This window comes from Typopeltis vanoorti, chromosome 22 (assembly GCF_054136105.1).
Source record: "Typopeltis vanoorti isolate ZY-2024b chromosome 22, IOZ_Tvanoo_1.0, whole genome shotgun sequence".
Lineage (NCBI taxonomy): Eukaryota > Metazoa > Arthropoda > Arachnida > Uropygi > Thelyphonidae > Typopeltis > Typopeltis vanoorti.
Window position 1 is genome coordinate 54,455,087 of NC_143570.1, and position 23,780 is coordinate 54,478,866.

The following is a 23,780-nucleotide window of genomic DNA, read 5'->3' on the forward strand; positions in this document are numbered from 1 at the left end:
TTGAATCACATCAGGGAAGCAACAAATCTTTATAAAAATGTTTCAACTGAAGTTAAGTTTCATGGTTTCATCCGGAAGCGATATGGTTTCCCTCCTGGAAACAGGTTTTTAATCCCGCAAAACAGACAAACCGCCCAAAATGATACAAGCGATTAGCAGACAATACAATAGTCTGAGCTTTAGTTGTTTCGGTCACAATACCGAAATGTATCATCATATGGTGGTAGCAGAGTATCCTTTCAGGGATATTTGGGAATTTCATCTGTAGGATGAAATTCCCAACAGATAAACAATATATGAACACGCAGTTCGTGCATTGTACACTGGTCTAATAGCTTTAGGTGCTTTGGCTGTAATTCCAACTCAACAATTAAATGATTCTAAAGCGAACACTATTGTTTTATAGTATTAACAGAATGTACTACTGTTCCAGTAGCATTTTAGGTAACCATGGTTATTGTAATTGCTATGGTTTGCATGTGGTGCTTTTTTTTTCCCGTAATGTGAAAACATACCTATGAAAAGGTTGGAAAATCTATCAACACGTATTAATATTATGAATGGACTACGGTTACGTCATCCAGGAGCCCTGCGGCGGCCGCAGTTTTTTTTTTTTTTTTTAATTTATTTCAAGCTTTCAGTGATATAGCGACTACAGTAATCTTCAAATTTCATTTCATCAACATTTTCCGGTTATCTAATATTGAAGCGACATATGGATTACTGAGCTAGTAAAACACAACACCATCCACATATTATGAAGTTATCTTCTTTTTCACTTCTTTCATCACTGGATAACCATTCACTAGACCACATTTTTCTCTCCTTACGTCAATATGCGCTGATTCTTAAGATATTCTTCTGTCTGTGTAGCAGTTTTTAATGAAACAGTCTCCATCGTGACAGACACTGATTTTTATATTGTTATTATCTTTTTTGTTCGAACAACGGTTTACCACCTTTTCTCCATAACTCAAATACCCTAATCACAGAGAGCAATCAAAATATCTCGGTGTCTATTCTCATTTCTTTGTGTTGCAAGTCGCTGAATTTTTTCCCGTGTCATAACAAAACTTTCATTTCCTGAAAGTTCATCGTGAGACCATTAGGCTTAGCTATTTCTTTGAAGTGGATGATTAATGATTGTACTTCCCGAGGTTATCAGGGCTATTACATGTACCACATCAGGAAGCTACCATTTCTTCATCGCTACCAGGCGATGATCTTGGCTAGAATATGAAAGTGTGACGTTTCGAGTCTGACAGACTCCAAACGTTAGAAGTTGTGTGCTATTTCACGGGATCCAACAGTCCGTGAAATAGCACACAGTTCGTGCAATTCTTTCGAAACTTTTATATTGTTCCGCCGATAAATTTAGCTAACCTTTCCTGTCATAAATATGCCTGCATAAACCAAAAGAATCATCTTAAATATTAACAGAAAACAGTATAGTTTCGATTATGTACAATATTTAGATAGGCTGATTTAAACTGTATTTAACGAGCATGGGCAATGTAGTCGACTCCCTCCTTTTTAATGAATAAAAGTCAAATAATATTTGACTTAGAAACATGATTTGACAAACGAAATGCAGGAATTATCTACCAAATATTTGATCAGGATTGCAATTACGTTTCTAATAAATATGCAACGTTATTCTTTCTGCATTTTATCTCGTGAATACCACTCGTTATCTAAAATACATTTCTAATGGCAAAATGTTGTCGTTATCAAAATTTGTTTTGTATCTGAAGTAATGCATGAAGCATATTATGGCAGACAGAAAGAAAGAGAACAGGCAGAGAGAGAGAGAGACAGAAATCGTTTCTACGTTGATGTTATTTTAAATTGCGTAGCTAATGTTCGAATTTTGTGTGTGTGTGTGTGTGTGTGTGTGTGTGTGTGTGTGTGTGTGTGTGTGTGTGTGTGTGTGTGTGTGTGTGTGTGTGTGTGTGTGTGTGTGTGTGTGTGTGAGAGAGAGAGAGAGAGAGAGAGAGAGAGAGAGAGAGAGAGACTGTGCATTTCGAATCTTGTTTAAAAGTGCTAGAGATTTTCAGGAAACAATTCCGGAGTTCATTTCTGCATCATTTTAACAGCGGTGGATTTATTATTCAACAACCATTAACTGCTTAAAATTACTTAGATAACTATGCAATATTGATCTAAAATGATGCATGGATTTTCCCACTGGTCTTAGAAATATCCAAAATTACATTTGAAAGATTTATCGATCATCATATTACTTATAACGGATGTATTCTTTGATTAAATGATCTATCCGTACCGGAACGCCTGTGTGCAGAGCAAGCTAGCTGTTGGACACTATGCTTCAAATTCTCTTACTTCGTTTTAGAAACTTTGTTTCGATCAAAGCAAATGTTCGTATACTTTTTTTTTAACCTATGTGTTACAAAATGTAAGCGCAGAACATAATCACGTGAATGATATTTTAAATGTTTTCGTGGGATCGGATAAGACACATGAGAACTTGATGTAGTTTTAAGCGGTGTTCACTTGCTTACTCCATGTTTCTTAGAACTTCCATAATATCATGTGATTTCTGCTTGTTTAAGCTTACATATTCATTTTTCACTAAGTTTTGATATTCACATGTTTTGAACATTTATCAGAAAATGTACAAAAAAAACCTCTAAGTAAATAATACGATTACAGTTCATTGAAATATACTCTGAAAACAGGACTACAATAGTCCAAAGACGATGCTACTGAAAGTTCTAACAAATGTTCCATTTATAGATATAGAATCTTTCTTTTTATGTGCTGTTACTGTTTTGGAATATTTTGCAGTATTATGTTGAAGTACTACTCTCTGATTCTATGCCATGCTATCATAATTAAAACGGTCTGCTCCTATAATTAAAAAGATCTAAATCTGAAATTCAAATATTGCTTACTACAATATTTGGTCTATAGGTTTTACTATAACATTTACTATTTAAAATAAAACTTATAAGTATTATATTTTCCTCTATATTTAATTAAGAACATGAAATATGTTGCAGTATGATATAAAATAATATCGGAAAAATATCTGACATAAAATAACTCAGTTTACTGAATATAAACTTAAAATAAAATTCGGTTAATTCTATTCGATCTAATTATTATTATTATTATTATTATTATTGACCATATCAACATACGGGCTCATATCCATACATATATATCATCAGTAATGAACGTCAAAATTGCGGATCACTACTTTGTCTCAACTTCGTTTCATTATGTCAACTCACCCCCCCACACACACCCCACCCCCTCCCAACACCGCAGATCTCAATCATATTAAAGAGCATTGTCGATAATCTTATAAAAAAATACATACTGGTATTGCCTACTTAAAATAAATGATCCTGTAACTTTATATGAGAACTTCCAACTAATGTTCACATAAATATACAAAAAAGCAACAAACCCTACACAAACGAGGCGACAAACCGACAATAGTCCATGAATAAATGGTGACATTCTTAACAGTATTACTGTTAAGAAAAATCTATGGAAAAGAGTAAAAAAATCATCCAGTAAACTCATCTACAAACATTATATAAAAACACAAGAAATCAATTAACAACAAAAATTCGTAGGGCACAAAGACACTACTAATATCAAAAATTTATGGAGTATAATGAAAACATGAAAAAACCAGGAGCTACACTTAACGAATTACTAGCTAGAAAGAAGAAAACTTCAGCACAAGATTTTATCGCAAAAAGCTTTGGTAAGGATATGAACCAAAAGGAACTTAGCAGACCTATTCAACTACCCCTTCACAAACAATATCACACAACTTAAAAAAGATAATCTACCAACGATCAACAAAAAATTACCAGCACAAAGTCAAAGCAAACCATGTATTTTCCACCAGTAACAAAACACGAACAGGAGGAAGCTCCTACAGCTAAAAACAAAGACCGCTCCAGGAATAGACAAAATAAGATTCAGAGACCTTTTATCACACTTTTAACAAATAAATCCTATATTTTCGAGACTCTTGAACATAATATTCGACACTCACATTATCCCACAATAACTAAAAACTGTGATAATCAAGCCAATTTACAAACAAGGCAAACCGATAACTACAGACCAATAGCTAACCCAGCAGTCATCTCCAAAATTCTGGAAAAAATAACACACACGCACTAGACTACAGAACTATTTACAAAAGTAAAACATTATCTCACAAAACAAATAAGGCTTCCAGAAAACAAAAAGCACCATAACCTTGCTAGAAGATATCGCCGACGCCATAAACACTGCCTTCGATCAAAACAAGTACACTGTCCTTATACTTCTTGACTTAACCAAAGCTTTTGATACACTTGAACATGATATACTACTGACCAAGCTATACTCAATCGAAATAAGTGAAACACTGCACACCTGGTTCAGGAACTATCTCTCAAAGAGAACACAAGTAACAAAAATAGGCACATATTACAGCCGGGGTACACAAAAAAAAAAAAAACGCGGTGTCCCACAAGGCGCCACATTATCACCCACTCTAAGTCCGCGCGTGGTTAGCCTAGTGGTAATGCGTTTCGCAACCATATGCCTGGGGAAGGAGTGTCCTAGGTTCGATTCTCGTCGACGACGTGAGGAGCTTAAGGATCTTCCTCAGTCACAGTCAAGTTAGCCGGTCTTGGGCGTGGACAGCAGGGTCCCCCCCCCCCAGCTTATCTGGGGGTTTTCATCCCGCAAGCAGGCAAACCGCCCAGTGAACACACACACTGACACAGTCAGGAATATTTAAAACAATCCCTCCAGCCATAGATCTGAATTGTCAGCTATGCTGGTCCCGAGCCCGGATAAAAATAGAGGGATTGAGGTGGTGCCGTACCTCCCAGTAAAACGGGCTCAAGGCCGTTGAATCACGATACGAAATAAATGAATGAATGAATGAATCACCCACTCTATTCAACATATACATTAACGACGTTCATAACCTCATCACACGAAGTGAAATATATCAGTACGCAGATGACACCGCAATACTAGCAGTCCACACAGACATCAACACGGCTCTCTCCAAAGCACAACAAGACCTAAATTAAATCACAACATACTTCTACCAAACCGCAGTTGTAACCAACGTCTCAAGACACAGATGTTAATAATACATTATCCAAGAATAATGCGATCCACACCACTATCGATACACTGTCACACATACCGCTGCATTAACAACAAAAATACCTGTCCCGAAAACAAACCCGTAACACATGCAAAACGCCTTGGCCTTTAAATAGATTGCCACCTTAAACGAACAAAACATATAGAATATCTACATACTAAACTCCGCATCATCGCAGCAAAACTCTTCCAAGTAAAAGACATGACTCCGCTAACATAAAAGGAACTCCTGTATCATGTTATTTGCGAATCTCTACTCGGGTATGGTATAACGGTCTAAGCAAACACGTTAAACAGCCACCTAACAAAATTAGAAACATTACATAGGAGAATTGTGTCAACAGTGATTTGGAGACACATTATATACAACAGCCAATGTCCGAACCGCTTATGGCGATACACAGAATCCTGAGCATTAAATTTCAAATACTACTTAATGTTACTAAGGAATTACTTCAACATCACCTATCGTAACAACAGAGACACATATCGCATAACATGACCCACAACAACTTTTTACATCCCTAGACCCTTCAACAACTCATACGGTTCTTTTGTGAGATCACATCTGATACCCTAGCTACTCAACAACCTACCAAGAAATTTAAAACACATAGACAACTACAGAACAATAAAACACGAACTCTGGAAACTATACCAACACAGTTAATATAGCATTAACACTTATATACACATCACAAATCACCAGCATCCAACACCTGCATTCCATCCATAAACAGTACCAAACAACATAAATAGTGAAGGCTAATCCTACTCTCTTCATAAAAGCTAACCCTAGCTTCGAAGTAGGTGGGATTAGCTCGCCTCATTCAACTAATCCTTATAATCATAGACTGCAAATTATTATAATGTATATGCCAATATTTTAATGCAAAACTATGATTGTAAATTGTTTTTGTTAGGATTACTATTAATTTTAACATTAATTATAATATTTCATTGTCCTATATATCTATATGTTCACTGGGCATCTACAGACGCTGTATGGTCACTCCGATGTGCCACACCAGGCTTCGCCATGTAGTCCTGTTGTTTACTTTTCTGGAGGCCTCAACTCTCTGAAGATCTCTCTCTCTCTCTCTCTCTCTCTCTCTCTCACACACACACACACACACACACACACACACACACACACACACACACACACACACACACACACACACACACACACACACCATCCATCTTATTGATGGTCTACCCCTTTCTCTTTTTACAGGAACTTTACCTTCTATTACTGTTCTAAGAAGACCCCCCTCCCTTCCATCCTTTCAATGTGTCCAAAATATTTTAACTTTCTTCTGTCAATATCCTTAAGGAGCCTTAAAGTTCTACTGATCTTTTCTATCACCCGTTCATTTGTACACCTTTCAGTATATGATATCCTCAACAGCCTTCTGTAACACTACGTGTCAAAAGCAGATATCCGTTTCTTATCTGACTTCTTTAGGTTCCAAGTTTCACATCCATAAGTCGCTGTTGGAAAAACAACTGCATCCAAAATCCTGAACTTTGATTCCATGGAGATAGATCCATCCTTCCAAATTTTAGAAAAGTATCTGAAATTGTTTTAGCCATTCTTAACCTTCACATTCTTAACCTTCAATTCTTCACATTATTAATGTGAAGAATTGAAGCAATTCTTCACATTAATAATGGATCCCAGGTACTCAAACTTGCTGACTTTCTCAATTCTTTCTCCATTAAAGTACATTTGTTTCTCAAGAGCTTTCCTGTTTGTATTTCCTTCGAGAACCATAATCTATGTATTGCTAGGATTGAGTTGAAGTCCTCTGTTATTACTGATCTTGTTAACTTTGTCAAGAATTAGTCCTAGTTCTTCCATGTCATTACAAAGGAGTATTGCATCATCAGCATAACTCAGATTACTGATCAATCTACCTCCTATCCTAATTCCTATCTTGAGCTAATCCAATGCTTCACGCATGATAACCTCCGCATACATACTAAACAAGTGAGGAGAAAGTAAACATCCTTGCCTAACTCCTTTTCCAACTTGAAGCCAGTCAGTCAATCCAATACCTGTTCTTACCGTGGCTTCTTGCTCCCTGTACAAGTTGGCTATCAACCTGACAGTGTGTTGAGGAAAACCAATTCATTTCATTACTTCCCACAGTTTCACATGTTCAACATTGTCCTAATCATAATAATTTTAATAACTACACTCATGTAATTTCTTTGAAAGATAATAAACTGCTTAAAAAATTATTATGATATTATGGCTTCCTACCACGGAAGAAGGCGCCTCAGAATACCTGATAATAATAGGAACATAAATTACATCATTAGGAACATAAATACCAAGACAGTTCAATACCAAGACCTCTCATCAGCATATAACATAACCCCATCCATACAGTTGCATACACGAGAAGAGATAGTCGAGAATGCAATCATCTCATTCTGTATTGACCATATAAATATACGGGTCCATCCAAACAGCTATACAGCAGCTGTCATAACGTGTAAACTTGCAGACCATTATGTCACTGCTGTCATAATGTCAAAATATTCTCCACTAGGATCAGAAGCAACCCGGTCAATGTAGTTCCCCACAGGAACAAAAGAAGACCTATCACTTACAATTCAACAAATTAACCCTAACGGAGGACCAGGAATAAACGTAATCAGACCAAACGACGTAAAAAACAGTTACATACTGAACCTCCACCCTTAAAACTCACTGAGACTACAAAACAGTATAATAGCATCATAAACGAAACTAAAGTAAACAACAAAATCAGTAAAACAGAATGGATGGAGATAGCATCTTTAGACTGCGCTGATGTTGTATATACTAATCTTAAATCTACATTTAATAAAATATATAACAATGCATTAACAAAAATAAAAATACGCTCACAAACCAGACGGAATCCATCGATAACAGACAACATATTAATAGGCATACAAAGAAAATATGCCCTATGGAAACAACTTAAGAGGTCACCTAACAATACCGTTTTATAAGCTGAATAAAGAAGAAAACTAATCTCTTAACAACACAGATTAGAACTGCAAAAAGAAACTATTTTAGAAACATAACAACAGCTCAGAGCGTCATAAAGGAAACCTGGCACCTGATCAATGAAATGCTGGACAACACATAGAAAACCACTGCCTCAGAAATAATAAAGCACAACTTTGCTTGCGAGCCTAAATCCCTCAAACAGTTGGCACACAACTTTAATCAACACTTCGCTAACGCTGTCCAAAAACTGCAGGAAACATTCTCTCCTCACAGAGAAATATTCTCCACTAGGACCAGGAGTAACTCGATCAATGTAGTTCCCCACAGGAACAAAAGAAGACCTGTCACTTACAGTTCAACAAATTAACCCTAACAGAGCACCAGGAATAAAAAAACACTCAACTAACCTATGTCCAGTTATACTAAAACTGTTAAATAAAATCTTCGAAACGGGACACATACCTGAAACACTAAAGAGTGTATTAATCACTTCCATACATAAACATGGAAAAAGATATATTATAAGTAATTACAGACTTATCGCCACATTACCTGTAATCAACCAAATTATGGAGTGCATATGGAGATATATATATATATATATATATATATATATATATATATATCTCTTCATATATAAGTTTCCAAGCACATACATGTAAACAGTTAAATCTAAGTGTTTAGATTTAACTGTCTCGCGCCGGTTATTGAAACAAAACCACAAAACTACCGCCATCTATTATCTTCCTCAGATAAGCTCTGCAGAAAGTAGAAACTTCGAGTAAGAAAGCAAAAATGCCACCCAAAGAAACCAAACAATTAAGTATATCAAAAAGAATATACTCAGTAACTTGTGTACTGAATTTTTGTAGAAGAGCAAAATGTCTGTATTAAATGCAGGATCTATAAAAAAAATATTGAAAAAAAAACACAAAAGACAAAATGCAGAAAAATTATGCATATTAATATAAAATCATTCCAATATTATTATTGTTGTTGAACAGTGAGTTGAATTACAACGTTGTGCAGTGATTTGTATGCACATTCAAACCAATTTATATGTAAATACGGTGAACAAATATTTAATTAGTTTTTAAAAAATGTATAATTATATTTATAAAGAATTAATTACTTTTACATTTTGTACTGAATTGTTATACTATACAGAAAATAAGTCTCATGTAAATACTCTGTATGATAATAAACCTTGTCATTGTCAACAATTATTATTATTATTATTATTATTATTATTATTATTATTATTATTATTATATAATATTATATATTATATATTATATATTATAATAACACTAATATACACATCACAAATCACTAGCATCCAATGGCTACCTCCCATGCATAAATAGTAACAACAACATAAATAGTGAAGGCGAAATCCCACTGTCTTCATAAAAGCTAACCCAAGCTTCGAAGTAGGGGGGATTAAATCGCCTCACTCATCTACAGGTAATCCTTACACGACCACAAAAGTCGACAAAACTCGATCATACTACAGAGCATTGTCGAAAACCATGTAAAAAATACAGACTAGAATTGCCTACTTAAAATAAATGATCCTGTAACATTATACGAGAATTTTCTACTAAAGTTTGCAGAAATATACAAAAAAGAAACAAAGCCTACACAAACGAGGCGACAAACAGACAACAATCCATGGATAAATGACGACATACTAAATACTATTACTGTAAAAGAAAATCTATGGAAAAAACTTAAAAAGTCACCCAGTAACACACATTTACAAACCTTATACAAAAACACAAGAAATCAACTAACAACAAGAATTCGTAGGGCAAAAAAACACTACTACTTCCAAAAATTCATGAAATATAACGACAACATGAAGCAAACTTGGGCTACACTCAATGAATTAGTAACTCGAAAAAAGAAAACTTCAGCACAGGATTTTATTGCAAAAAGCTTCGGTCAGGACACAAACCAAGAGGAACTAGCAAGCTCATTCAACCATGCCTTCACAAACAATATCACACAACTCAAAAATGACAAACTACTAACGATCAACAAAAAACTACCGACACAAAGTCGACAACAAACGATGTATTTTCCACCTGTAACAAAACAGGAACTGAAAGAAGCCCTCCAACTAAAACCAAAGACCACTCCAGGAATAGACAAAATAAGACTCACAGACCTTATATCACACTTTGAACAAATAAATCCAATATTTTTGAGACTCATGAACACAATATTCGATACAGGCATTATTCCACAACAACTAAAAACTGCAATAAGTACGCCAATATACAAAAGAAACGATAATCAGAACTACAGACCAATAGCTACCCTACCAGTCATCTCAAAAATTCTAGAAAAAATAACACACACCGGACTACAGAACTATTTACAGAAGTACAACATCATCTCACAAAATCAATACGGTTTTCAGAAAACAAAAAGCACCATCATTTTATTAGAAGACGTCGCAGAACACAATAAACAAAGCTCTCGACAAAAACAGTAAGCCGTCCTTATACTGCTTGACTTAATCAAAGCATTTGATACACTTGAACATGACATACTACTCACCAAACAATAGGTATAAGAGGAATACTGCATACATGGTTCAGGAACTACCTCTCAAACAGAACACACGTAACAAAAATAGGTACATGTCACAGCCGGGGTATACAAATAAAACACGGTGTTCCTCAATGTGCCATATTATCACCCACTCTATTCAACATATACATTAACGATGTTCATAACATGGCCATAAGAAGTCAAATATTTCAGTACGCAGATGACACCGCACTACTAGCAATCCATACAGACATCAGCACGGGTCTCTGCAAAGCACAACAAGACCTAAATGAAATCACAACATACTTCTACCAAAACGCATTTCTAATCAACGGCACCAAAACACAGATGTTGATAATACACGACCCAAGAATTATGCGCCCCGCACCACTATCGATACACTGTCACACATACCACTGCATTAACAACAAAAATACCTGCCAATGTCCCGAAATCGAACTTGTAACAGACAAAATACCTTGGTCTCTATATAGATTGCCACCTTAAATGGACAAAACATATACACGCAAGAAGTAATTTTGATAGAAAACGCAGGTTTTTAATTAAAAATTGTAATTTCTTATTGATTCATAAAGTATACAGTATAGGGTTATGCATGGAATAGCATATCGGGAAAATGGCCTCCACGGCTTTGCTGGCACATACGCACTCTTTTGTCGAAATTTTCCATGACCATTTTGCATAAATGTGGCTGAATTTCGTTGATACAGCGCTCAATTTAATCATTCAAGGCGTGGGTGGTCGTGGGCTTGTTGGCATAAACCTTAGACTTCAAAAAAACCCCAAATAAATAGTCCAATAGCGTTAAGTCACATGATCTGGGCGGCCAATTCTGATCACCAAAACGAGAAATTACACGACCAGAAAATGACTCATGCAGTAATTGAATTGTTTCTCGGGCTGTATGGCATGTGGCACCGTCTTGTTGAAACAACATGTTGTGCACATCCATATCTTGCAATTTAGGCACAAAAAACTGGATTATCATGTCGCGATAGCGAGCACCATTAACTGTTATTGCCTTACCAGCTGCATTTTCGAAGAAGAATGGACCGATGATGCCTCCAGCCCAAAATCCGCACCAAACAGTGACACGTTGTGGATGCATTTGTTTCTCAACAATCACTCGTGGATTTTCTGAACCCCAAATGCGACAATTTTGTCGATTAAAGAAGCCATCAAGATGAAAATGAGCCTCATCGCTGAAGGTGATTTTGTTCGAAAAATAAGCATCCACTTGTTGTTGTTCCATAATCCATTCAACGAACTCTCTTCGCTGTGTGTGGTCATTTTTAATAACCCTGAACTGTCAGCTGTCTCGCTGTCTTTTTTTTCTCGTTGGCAACACTTTACCGCACAAATGGCGCTAAATTTAAATCTTGCGTGAATTTTGGGACACCCTGTAGAATACCTACATACCAAACTCTGGATCATCGCAGCAAAATTCTTCCAAGTAAAGACATTATTCCATCCAGCATAAAAAAAACTCCTATATCACGGTATCTGCGAATCCCTACTCAGATATGGTAGTATAACAGTCTATGCAAACACATCAAACACACACCTAAGAAAATTTGAAACATTACACAGGAAAATTGTGTCAACAGTGATTTGGACACCTTACACGCAACGACCAATATCCGACCAGCACATGGCGACACACAGAATCCTGAGCATTAAAAACCTGAAACACTATATGACATTAACAAGGAATTACTTCAACATCACATATCGAAACAACAGAGACACATTTTGTATAACACGACCTACAACAACTCCCTACATCCCTACACCCTTCAACAACTCATACGGTTCTTTGTGAGATCACATCATATACCCACGCAACTCAACAACCTACCAAGAAATTTAAAACACACAGATAACTACAGAACATTAAAACACGAACTCTGGAAAATATACCAACAAAGTTAATATACCATTAACACTAATATACACATCACAAATCACCAGCATCCAGTGCCTACATCCCATGCATAACAACAACAACAACAGTAACAACAACATAAATAGTAAAGTCTAAATCCCACTCTCTTCATAAAAGCTAACCCAAGAGCTTCGAAGTAAGTGGGATTAAAACGCCTCACTCGTCTACACCTAATCCTTATAATCAAAAAATGCAGATTATGTAACAAAACAGTCAGTAAAGTATATAACAATAAAGAAGATATTGAAGATACTGATTATTATGTGATGATATTATTAATATAATATTACTATGTAACATGAAAAAATAATGTAATAAATTATTATTTTATTAAAAAATTATGTAAATAATGAGTTACATTGTATGTTTGTGAGAATTAGGAAATATAATATTTCAATTGCATATGTGTAAATACTGTTGTATAATCACACTTTCTCAAACTTTGAAAAAAAAATAAACTATAACATCTAATATTATATAACTTGTGTAACTCTGAACTATATAATTGTAAATTATTACTGTGATTGTAATAAAAAAAAAACTGTTATCATCATTATTATTGAAATCTCATCATATGTAGTACTTAGTGCTGAACCTTGTAAAATAATATACTGAATGTTACTCAAGATGATCATTGTATATATGTAAATATTTGAGAGATCAATGAAAAAAACAAAATTATTATTATTATTATTATTATTATTATTATTATTATTATTATTATTATTATTATTCCAAAATCTGAGTGTGCTAAAAATTCAAGTGTACACCGCGGTTGCTAAAGAGTATAGAACAAAGGACGTCGCCATCTTTGCAGCTGTCCAAAGGAAGAAAAGTGAGTCATGAAGTGCAACAAGTGTCAGAAGGAATTGCCGTCCGACGGATGTTATATAACCTGCAGGAAATGCCATAGGAATCCTCACTTTACATGTTCTGGACTTTCAGAAACAACCTGGCAACGCAAATCCAATGCCAAACGAGAAGAATGGAAGTGCCTAAACTGTAGAGAGAACAAAAAAACGCCACCACCCACGACGCAACTGATTACGCCGGAGGCAGAATCGGACGATGAACTGTACAAACAACAAAACACCGGTGAGTCTTATAATTTGAGTTCCGTAAATTTATTATTAGAAAAAGGTTTAGAAAATATAAAAGTCAGCTTGGTAGATCTTGTTCAAGAACTATTTGATAAACAGAGTAAAGAAATAACAAAAAAAAAAAAAAATTAGCGAATACGAAGTTTGTTCAATTTAATAATTCAAAAGTCGAAGAAGTCTTACAAACGGTAAAAGACAATAAAACCAGCATTAACGCATTAACTGTAAGGCAGCACAAATTGATAAAAGACACATCGGAACTCCGTCAAGAATTTAATTCCCTGAAACTACAATACGAAGTTTTAAACCAACAACAACATAAAGAAGACCTTGTCATAAATGGTCTTCCAGAAACCGAATCCACAGAAAATATCAGAGACGTAGTTTTAAAGTTAGGCCATGCAATTGACATCCCCTACAGCATAATGATATTCAGACCATAAATCGGCTTCCCAGGAAGAACAGAAAACAAGGCTCGCCACGTCCCGCACCAGTCATAGTTCGTCTGACAAGCAAGGTTACAAGAGACAATCTCATAAAAGCCAGCAGACTGAAAAAAAACAGTAGTCAAGGAATTAAATGCATCGCAAGACAATACGCCAATCTTTCTATCTCAGTATTTAACACCTTTCAATCAGAATCTTTTGTACCAAGCAAGAAAAGAAAAAACAGAAAAGAAGTATAAATTTTTATGGATCAAAGACGGCAAAATATTCTTGAGAAAGTCACAGACTTCAAAGTCTATACAAATAAAAAGCTCGGAAGATATAGATAGGTTGCCAGAGTAAAACAAAAGGCTCCAACTTAATTCAATAAGAAGATCTCAACACAACAAAAATGAATGTGAACCAACAGATAGATGTAATTCACCAGAATACATCAATAATTGTACTTTCGAATCGCATGGAAACAACACATAGTAGAAGTGAGATGTCTCTTGCATATTAACATCAGAAGCATCCGAAAACATTGGTTATTGTTACAGGCTTATCTGAGGAATTACACTGATAAATTAATTCTAACAGAAGTATCCATAACTAATGACGAAGCGACTGCTTTCCAAATTCCAGGCTTCCAACAACATAGATCATGCCGCCAAACAAAAAGAGGGGGGGGGATATTAATATTTATCAAACAAAAATTAATAGCAAAAGAAACGGCCTATCAGTTTGAACATGCTGACACTCTCTATCTCGAAATAATTAATACCACGAATACACAGCATTCCATAATACGGAATGCTATTTACAGGCCACCAAACCTAAACATGATAAAATTCTTGCACGAACTCAATTGCTGGCTTTCAAGCCAGGAAATATGCTCAACCGAACAACTAATGATAATTGGCGACATAAACATAAATATTGCAAATGAAAACCAGAACAACACTGTACAATACCTAGACACACTATCCATGTATAATCTAATACCAACAATAACATCATGTACTAGAGAAGAAATATTCGGAAATACTATCACTGCCTCCTGTCTAAATCATATAAACGTCCGAGCACCATCAATAGTTACACTGCATCAGTCATAAAGTGCAAAGTAGCAGACCATTACTTCACCGCTCTAAACCTGCACACCAAGACAATACCCATGCAATGTCCCACAGAAGAAAAGCGACAGAAAACAATAATAGACGAAGAAATAGTCAACCACGAAATAAGAAAAACAGATTGGGAACACCTGGTATCAGATTCAGCAAATATCTTATACAACAACATTAAACTTACACTGGAGGAAATATATAAGAAAGCCACAAAGAAAGTCCGAATTCGATCAAAAACAACACAAAATCCTTGCATAACACAAAACTTAATCCTAGAAATACACAGAAAGGACGCGTTATGGAAAGAATTAAAGCAATATCCAAATAACACAGCTTTAAAAACTGAATATAAGATAACAAGGAATCGCTCTTTACAACACAAATCAGAAATGCAAAAAGAAGCTACTACAGAGACAAACTAACCTCTGCACAAAACAACATGAAACAAACCTGGCATCTGATGAATGAGATGCTAGATTGTGTTCCCAACACCACCGCCTCCGAAACCATAAAACACAGCTTCATGAAAGACGCAAAACCTATCCAACAACTAGCAAATGACTTTAACCAATACTTTGCAGACTCCATCCAAGAAGTGCACAGAAATATTCCCCCAATCACAAAATGTGACCCTCCACTCGGACCACAATCGAAACAGACATTATGGTTCCCAACCAAACAAGAAGCAGAACTTCTCTCTGCAATACATCAAATCAAACCAAACAAAAGCCCAGGAATAGATGGTATCAGACCTAAAGATATAAAGCAACATGCAACTAGTTTAAGTCCTATCCTACTAAAACTAATAAATAAAATATTAAAAACAGGACAGATACCAAATATGCTAAAGACCGCCATAATCACACCCATATACAAACAAGGAAAAAGACATTTAATCAGCAATTACAGACCCATAGCAACATTACAAATTATCAATCAAATTATGGAGCGGATCATACTGAAGAAACTCACAGCATACACTGAGATCTTTCATATTATCCCCAAAACACAATATGGTTTTCAGAAAAATAAGGGAACTTATTTTTTTAATGTTTATCTCTCTTGAACATTTTTTAATGTTCAAGAGAGATGTTATTTAAAATAACATCTCTCTTGGAAGACTTTACAGAGTAATTAATACCGCCTTAGACAAAAACAAAATTGCCATGATAGTCTTTATTGATCTAACTAAAGCATTCGATACACTCACACATCAAACCTTGTTAGAAAAACTGAGGCATGTTGGAATAGACGGGCCTCTTCACAGGTGGTTTACAAACTACCTTCAAAATAGAAAGCATATCACACGTATCGGGTTAAACCGAAGCAGAGCGCTATCAGTAACCTGTGGAGTACCACAGGGAGCAGTACTCTCCTCAACTGTATTCAACATTACACTCACGATATTAATCAGTTACCACTCAAAGGTGAGATATTCCAATACGCAGACGATATAGTAATATCCATCATATAAGATACAGCAATAATATCTATCTATAATAACGCCAGCATAGCCCAAACAAATATGCAAACATGACATAAATCTGATCATAGACTCGCTCACGAAAACCTCCATACACCTAAACTCAGAAAAGACAAAATTAATGATATTCAGAAATCCACTGACGCGACCAGTTGATAACAAATATATAACCATTCAACATCCACTTTCGAACATAAAAAATACACAGAACAGCAAAACCACTACAATCACTCAGGTTGAAACAATACAGATATGAACTGGAATAGCCACATAAACCATCTACACAACAAACTCCGAACAATAAAAACTCTACAAGTTAAAATACATAGTTCCCATACGCCTAAAAACACTAATATACAAAGCACTATGCCAAAATATACTAAGATACGCCATAACAACGTATGCTTTCTGTGCACCCTAGAAATTAAATAGATTAATGTCGCTACAGTACAAAATGATAAAACTGATCTTTTGGGAACAAAGAGAAAATAACGACTTTATATACACTGCAATGTCAGAACACAAAATACTGACAGCAAAACATTTATGTCACTATGCAGCTTTGCTAAAACATTATTTCGATGCCAACTACATGACAGTCAGAAATACATACCGTATAACAAGACCTCAGACAACTAATTATATCACATATAAATACAATAATCACTACGGAAAAGCCACGCGAAACTTCTACATCCCAGACATGATAAACAAATTACCTTTTTGAACACAGAAACCTTACAAACTACAATAGACTGAAAAGAACTCTAAGAACATACTATAAACAAGAAAAACGCACCCAAAATACCATACAAACTTAATGAAACACAATATATTATTTAAGGGTTTCAAGTCCAGCGACGCATCAATATATTCGAAGTTATTATGTGTGTGTGTGGGTGGGTGGGTGGGTGGGTGCGTGCATGCGTGTGTGAGTGTGTGCGTGCGTGCGTGCGCGCGCGCACACACACACACATCATAGATTTCGTAGCTTCCCAACACAGCAAAAAAAACAATAAATAATAACCAACCGGTGTCATCCCCAGATAACCTTACATATAAGCTTCGAGGATGAAAGCAGAGAAATTAGTTCTCCAAGATGTATCATATGTAACCAAATGCATGTAATGTACGTATCACATGAAAACCAATGTATGTAATGTATGTATTATATGTAAAGAAATGTATGGAATGTAAGTATCATATGTAAACAAATGTAGTAATGTATCATATATAATCAAATGTATGTAATGTATGTAACGCCTCTCTCTCTCTCTCTATTCAGCCTGCAGAATAAACTCAGAGCACACCAGAGTGATTACGCTAATTTATTTCAGTTAATAAGTAATTAGGCAATAAAAAAACTCTTTCTAATGCTGCGAATGCTGCGAACTAATTGGCTAGATAGTAGTCACATACTAGGCTGACTGGTTCGATGATTTTCTATAGAGTTAAAACAGCTACTAACACAAGGTGCAAAATAAAAATCTCCAACGAAGGATGTAAAGTTTCATGCGTAATGCTAATATTCGTATTTTTACAGAAATAGCTCTGACCTAACTTGCAGACAATTAATCCTTTACACTACATATTTTCTTCCTTTTGTACTAAGTATGAGAATTAGTTGTTGCATTATACTAATCCCATTTTTGAAAGTTTGAGAGTGTGTTTCTTACAAGTGTGGGCACTTTACATGACGATTATCGGTTTAAGCAACATAAGTACTTTAAGTAGCGACCCATGTGGAAATGAACGTTTCTTAAATGCGGTTAGAAACTGCATTACTAAAACTAAATTCTGATCAAAGAATAACATATTAGCTAACATGTACATCTGTAAGGATTTAGACGATGGAATCGATAAACACAATCAAAGGATACAATTTCTATTTAAAGATAACAGGTGAATGCAAATTATCCTCATTAAGTAAGTCATTAGCATTCTTAATTGAAGTAATTAAAAGACCTTTCATTCCAATAACAAGTGCCAGTGCATTGTATCGATACTGTAACTTGCCCGTATAGTCATCATTAACAGACTGCTGTGTGTTGAAGGAGCGGTGCGAGGAGTAATAAACGATTTTTTTCTTTAAATTATTAAAGTAGTTATACAAATTAAGTGGATATTGAATCCAACATTATTTCAAATCCGAATATAGAAACTCAAAGAGTTTCATGCCGAATGTTGGCTTTTTATTTCAGTATTAAAGTAGTTTTAATAAAGTGTTGCAAAAATTTCAGAAGCGGCTAGCGAATGATTCGCTGTCTATTTCAAAAAAGTTAATTTTTGATAAATTTCGAGATATCTTGCGCATTTGATTTTCTGGTTTTAAATCTATTCATAAATATATTAAACTTTCCAAATACTAAAGCATGCAATAACACATCGGATGCGCATCATAGTGTTTTCTCTGAAATTGTGAACTAACTGATTCAATTCGTTACTGAATAAATATGAATCTATAGTAATGAGTAAAATATTAATCACAATAATATTAAATAATTTCATCTATCTCGAAGATTTGAACAATGTGTAAATTGAGGTAATTCCTGGAAACACACCATCTAATATGCAAGATTATGTTATCAATTTTCGCGGAGTTCTTTGTACACAAGGCTTCAAGTGACAATTCACCGCACGCATTTTATGAAGCTTCTGTTTGTCGACGTCCTGCTGATATCAGCAAACAGAACCTCAATGATTTCATACAACAATAAATGCAATCAATCAATCTCTCTCTCTCTCTCTCTCTCTCTCTCTCTCTCTCTCTCTCACACACACACACACACACACACACATACACACACACACACCATCAGTCACTGCGTTATGTTATCAGTGGGATGAGGAATATTAATATTTGTATAAATATGAATCTCAAATAAAATTGTATTATTATTATCCGATCACTACGTTCTTATTTTAATTCCAAATCAGGATAAAAAAAACCATCCTCAATGATAAATTATATGTAAAACCGGGAACTGATTTTCTAGATTTCAATTTTAAAATAAATAAACATGTAAACATTGATTCGTAATTCGAACTTGGGTTCTGAAATAGCAGTGAAATGTTTACAGGTGTGATAAAAAAGAAAATAAATAATAAATTCCATTCTCTGAGTGATGCCACTGCAATTAGTAGAAAGCTTCCTTGTTGGATATAAACGAAGTTTTCTTTTTCTCACTTTATTTCATAGTTGTAGCTTCAGTTATTGAGTAGTAATACTTTGTAAAGTGTGAACTGTGTGTTACGTTTTACCCCTCTGAGATTTCTGCTGCATCCAAAAATTGCAGACTTGAAAGGACAGCGTGCTGGAATAAAATTTTGCAACAAACTCAGGAAACTGCCACTGGAAACTTTCAGCAAATCATCTCTAATAAGTTTGCAGTAACAAAAAACCTGTGAGTTTGTGAGAAGAGCTTCTTGAAGTTAGAAGATTTTTTGAGATTCGCATAACTGTACATTAAAAAGTTGTTTCCAAGGTCAAGTTTCATCCATCTTTTCGGTTCAGATATGCTGCAGTGTCTATCGGAATATTTGCAGCGAAAATAATCCGAAAAGTGGAGCAATGAAGATTGGTTTCTCTACTACGGCAATGCAATTACTCGCTCTGCTTTGGCTGGAATTATCTGCAAGAATTACTTTTAGCCAAAATAGTAATGCTCTTGTTATATTGGTGTAATTGGCACTGAAGAGAAAACGAATTGATGACACATTTAAAAACAACCACAGTCTATACTTGCCAAGTTCAAAACAAAGAACATCTGTAAATGTTTTCAATAATCACAAGAGCACCGGACTCAACTATATCAGGTCTAACGAAGCTAATTCGAAAGAGATCGTAAGGCAGTATGTGTTCCTATGTTAGAGAGGAAATTTATATAATCCTCCATGTTTTATTATACCTCATATTATTTGATCTTCGTTAACTCAATGTGCATGATGCGTGAGTTCTTACGCCACATATTCGGACGGAGACTTCACCTTTATGAAGAAACTTTGTTTCTGTGACATTTGCTATTCATAGAACGTCGTCTCGACTATCGAATAGTATGTAAGAACAAATAATCTCCCTTTTCCTTTTTTGTATAGCTTATTTCCTTCCATTTCTACTTATGGTGTTTGTCATTATGCTGTTATTTACGTGCTCCCGTTATTATGAGATCGCAAATTTTCATTCAATGGTGCTCGCTGATGGGAACTGTGATCTATCGCATTCCATATCAATGCATAACATGTGCTTCGGTCACTACAGCACTATTCATCAGCAAATAACTTCTAACAGCAGATGACTTCGTTCCAATCAAAATGACTATAAGAAACACGCTTCTGTATGATTTTACTTAGAAATAGACATTAGTAGGTTATGCCAACGCTCGGGCTGTTTATACTTTCAGGTTATAAAGGTGCGCAGAGGGTCTATAGCTAAGAACGGAAAGTTCAAATTTAAAGAACAGAGAGCTAAGAACGGAAGTTTGCGAATGTAAAGCAGAGAGAGAGAGAGAGAGAGAGAGAGAGAGAGAGGAGAGAGAGAGAGAGAGAGAGAGAGAGAGAGAGAGAGAGAGTGTGTGTGTGTGTGTGTGTGTGTGTGTGTGTGTGTGTGTGTGTGTGTGTGTGTGTGTGTGTGTGTGTGTGTGTGTGTGTGTGTGTGTGTGTGTGTGTGTGTGTGTGTGTGTGTGTGTGTGTGTGTGTGTGTGTGTGTGTGTGTGTGTGTGTGTGTGTGTGTGTGTGTGTGTGTGTGTGTGTGTGTGTGTGTGTGTGTGTGTGTGTGTGTGTGTGTGTGTGTGTGTGTGTGTGTGTGTGTGTGTGTGTGTGTGTGTGTGTGTGTGTGTGTGTGTGTGTGTGTGTGTGTGTGTGTGTGTGTGTGTGTGTGTGTGTGTGTGTGTGTGTGTGTGTGTGTGTGTGTGTGTGTGTGTGTGTGTGTGTGTGTGTGTGTGTGTGTGTGTGTGTGTGTGTGTGTGTGTGTGTGTGTGTGTGTGTGTGTGTGTGTGTGTGTGTGGTGTGTGTGTGTGTGGTGTGTGTGTGTGTGTGTGTGTGTGTGTGTGTGTGTGTGTGTGTGTGTGTGTGTGTGTGTGTGTGTGGTGTGTGTGTGTGTGTGTGTGTGTGTGTGTGTGTGTGTGTGTGTGTGTGTGTGTGTGTGTGTGTGTGTGTGTGTGTGTGTGTGTGTGTGTGTGTGTGTGTGTGTGTGTGTGTGTGTGTGTGTGTGTGTGTGTGTGTGTGTGTGTGTGTGTGTGTGTGTGTGTGTGTGTGTGTGTGTGTGTGTGTGTGTGTGTGTGTGTGTGTGTGTGTGTGTGTGTGTGTGTGTGTGTGTGTGTGTGTGTGTGTGTGTGTGTGTGTGTGTGTGTGTGTGTGTGTGTGTGTGTGTGTGTGTGTGTGTGTGTGTGTGTGTGTGTGTGTGTGTGTGTGTGTGTGTGTGTGTGTGTGTGTGTGTGTGTGTGTGTGTGTGGTGTGTGTGTGTGTGTGTGTGTGTGTGTGTGTGTGTGTGTGTGTGTGTGTGTGTGTGTGTGTGTGTGTGTGTGTGTGTGTGTGTGTGTGTGTGTGTGTGTGTGTGTGTGTGTGTGTGTGTGTGTGTGTGTGTGTGTGTGTGTGTGTGTGTGTGTGTGTGTGTGTGTGTGTGTGTGTGTGTGTGTGTGTGTGTGTGTGTGTGTGTGTGTGTGTGTGTGTGTGTGTGTGTGTGTGTGTGTGTGTGTGTGTGTGTGTGTGTGTGTGTGTGTGTGTGTGTGTGTGTGTGTGTGTGTGTGTGTGTGTGTGTGTGTGTGTGTGTGTGTGTGTGTGTGTGTGTGTGTGTGTGTGTGTGTGTGTGTGTGTGTGTGGTGTGTGTGTGTGTGTGTGTGTGTGTGTGTGTGTGTGTGTGTGTGTGTGTGTGTGTGTGTGTGTGTGTGTGTGTGTGTGTGTGTGTGTGTGTGTGTGTGTGTGTGTGTGTGTGTGTGTGTGTGTGTGTGTGTGTGTGTGTGTGTGTGTGTGTGTGTGTGTGTGTGTGTGTGTGTGTGTGTGTGTGTGTGTGTGTGTGTGTGTGTGTGTGTGTGTGTGTGTGTGTGTGTGTGTGTGTGTGTGTGTGTGTGTGTGTGTGTGTGTGTGTGTGTGTGTGTGTGTGTGTGTGTGTGTGTGTGTGTGTGTGTGTGGTGTGTGTGTGTGTGTGTGTGTGTGTGTGTGTGTGTGTGTGTGTGTGTGTGTGTGTGTGTGTGTGTGTGTGTGTGTGTGTGTGTGTGTGTGTGTGTGTGTGTGTGTGTGTGTGTGTGTGTGTGTGTGTGTGTGTGTGTGTGTGTGTGTGTGTGTGTGTGTGTGTGTGTGTGTGTGTGTGTGTGTGTGTGTGTGTGTGTGTGTGTGTGTGTGTGTGTGTGTGTGTGTGTGTGTGTGTGTGTGTGTGTGTGTGTGTGTGTGTGTGTGTGTGTGTGTGTGTGTGTGTGTGTGTGTGTGTGTGTGTGTGTGTGTGTGTGTGTGTGTGTGTGTGTGTGTGTGTGTGTGTGTGTGTGTGTGTGTGTGTGTGTGTGTGTGTGTGTGTGTGTGTGTGTGTGTGTGTGTGTGTGTGTGTGTGTGGTGTGTGTGTGTGTGTGTGTGTGTGTGTGTGTGTGTGTGGTGGAAAGAGAGAGAGATCGATTTGAGGCGTACCCACTAAGCTTTCCACATTAGTGTTCGATTGTGTGTGTGTGTGTGTGTGTGTGTGTGTGTGTGTGTGTGTGTGTGTGTGTGTGTGTGTGTGTGTGTGTGTGTGTGTGTGTGTGTGTGTGTGTGTGTGTGACAGGAACCTTATAAAACCGTTACTCCCTCCTTCATTTCAGAGTATCCATTCTTTGATCAGTGCAGTTGAGATCGTATTTTGTTACGGATATCCGAGCTAACCACACACACAAACAATGCTATTTACATATATCGAATTGAAACAGTCAGAAGAAGGTAAAAATTTACTTCGTTTTTTCCCCTATTATAATGAGCATTACTTTCTA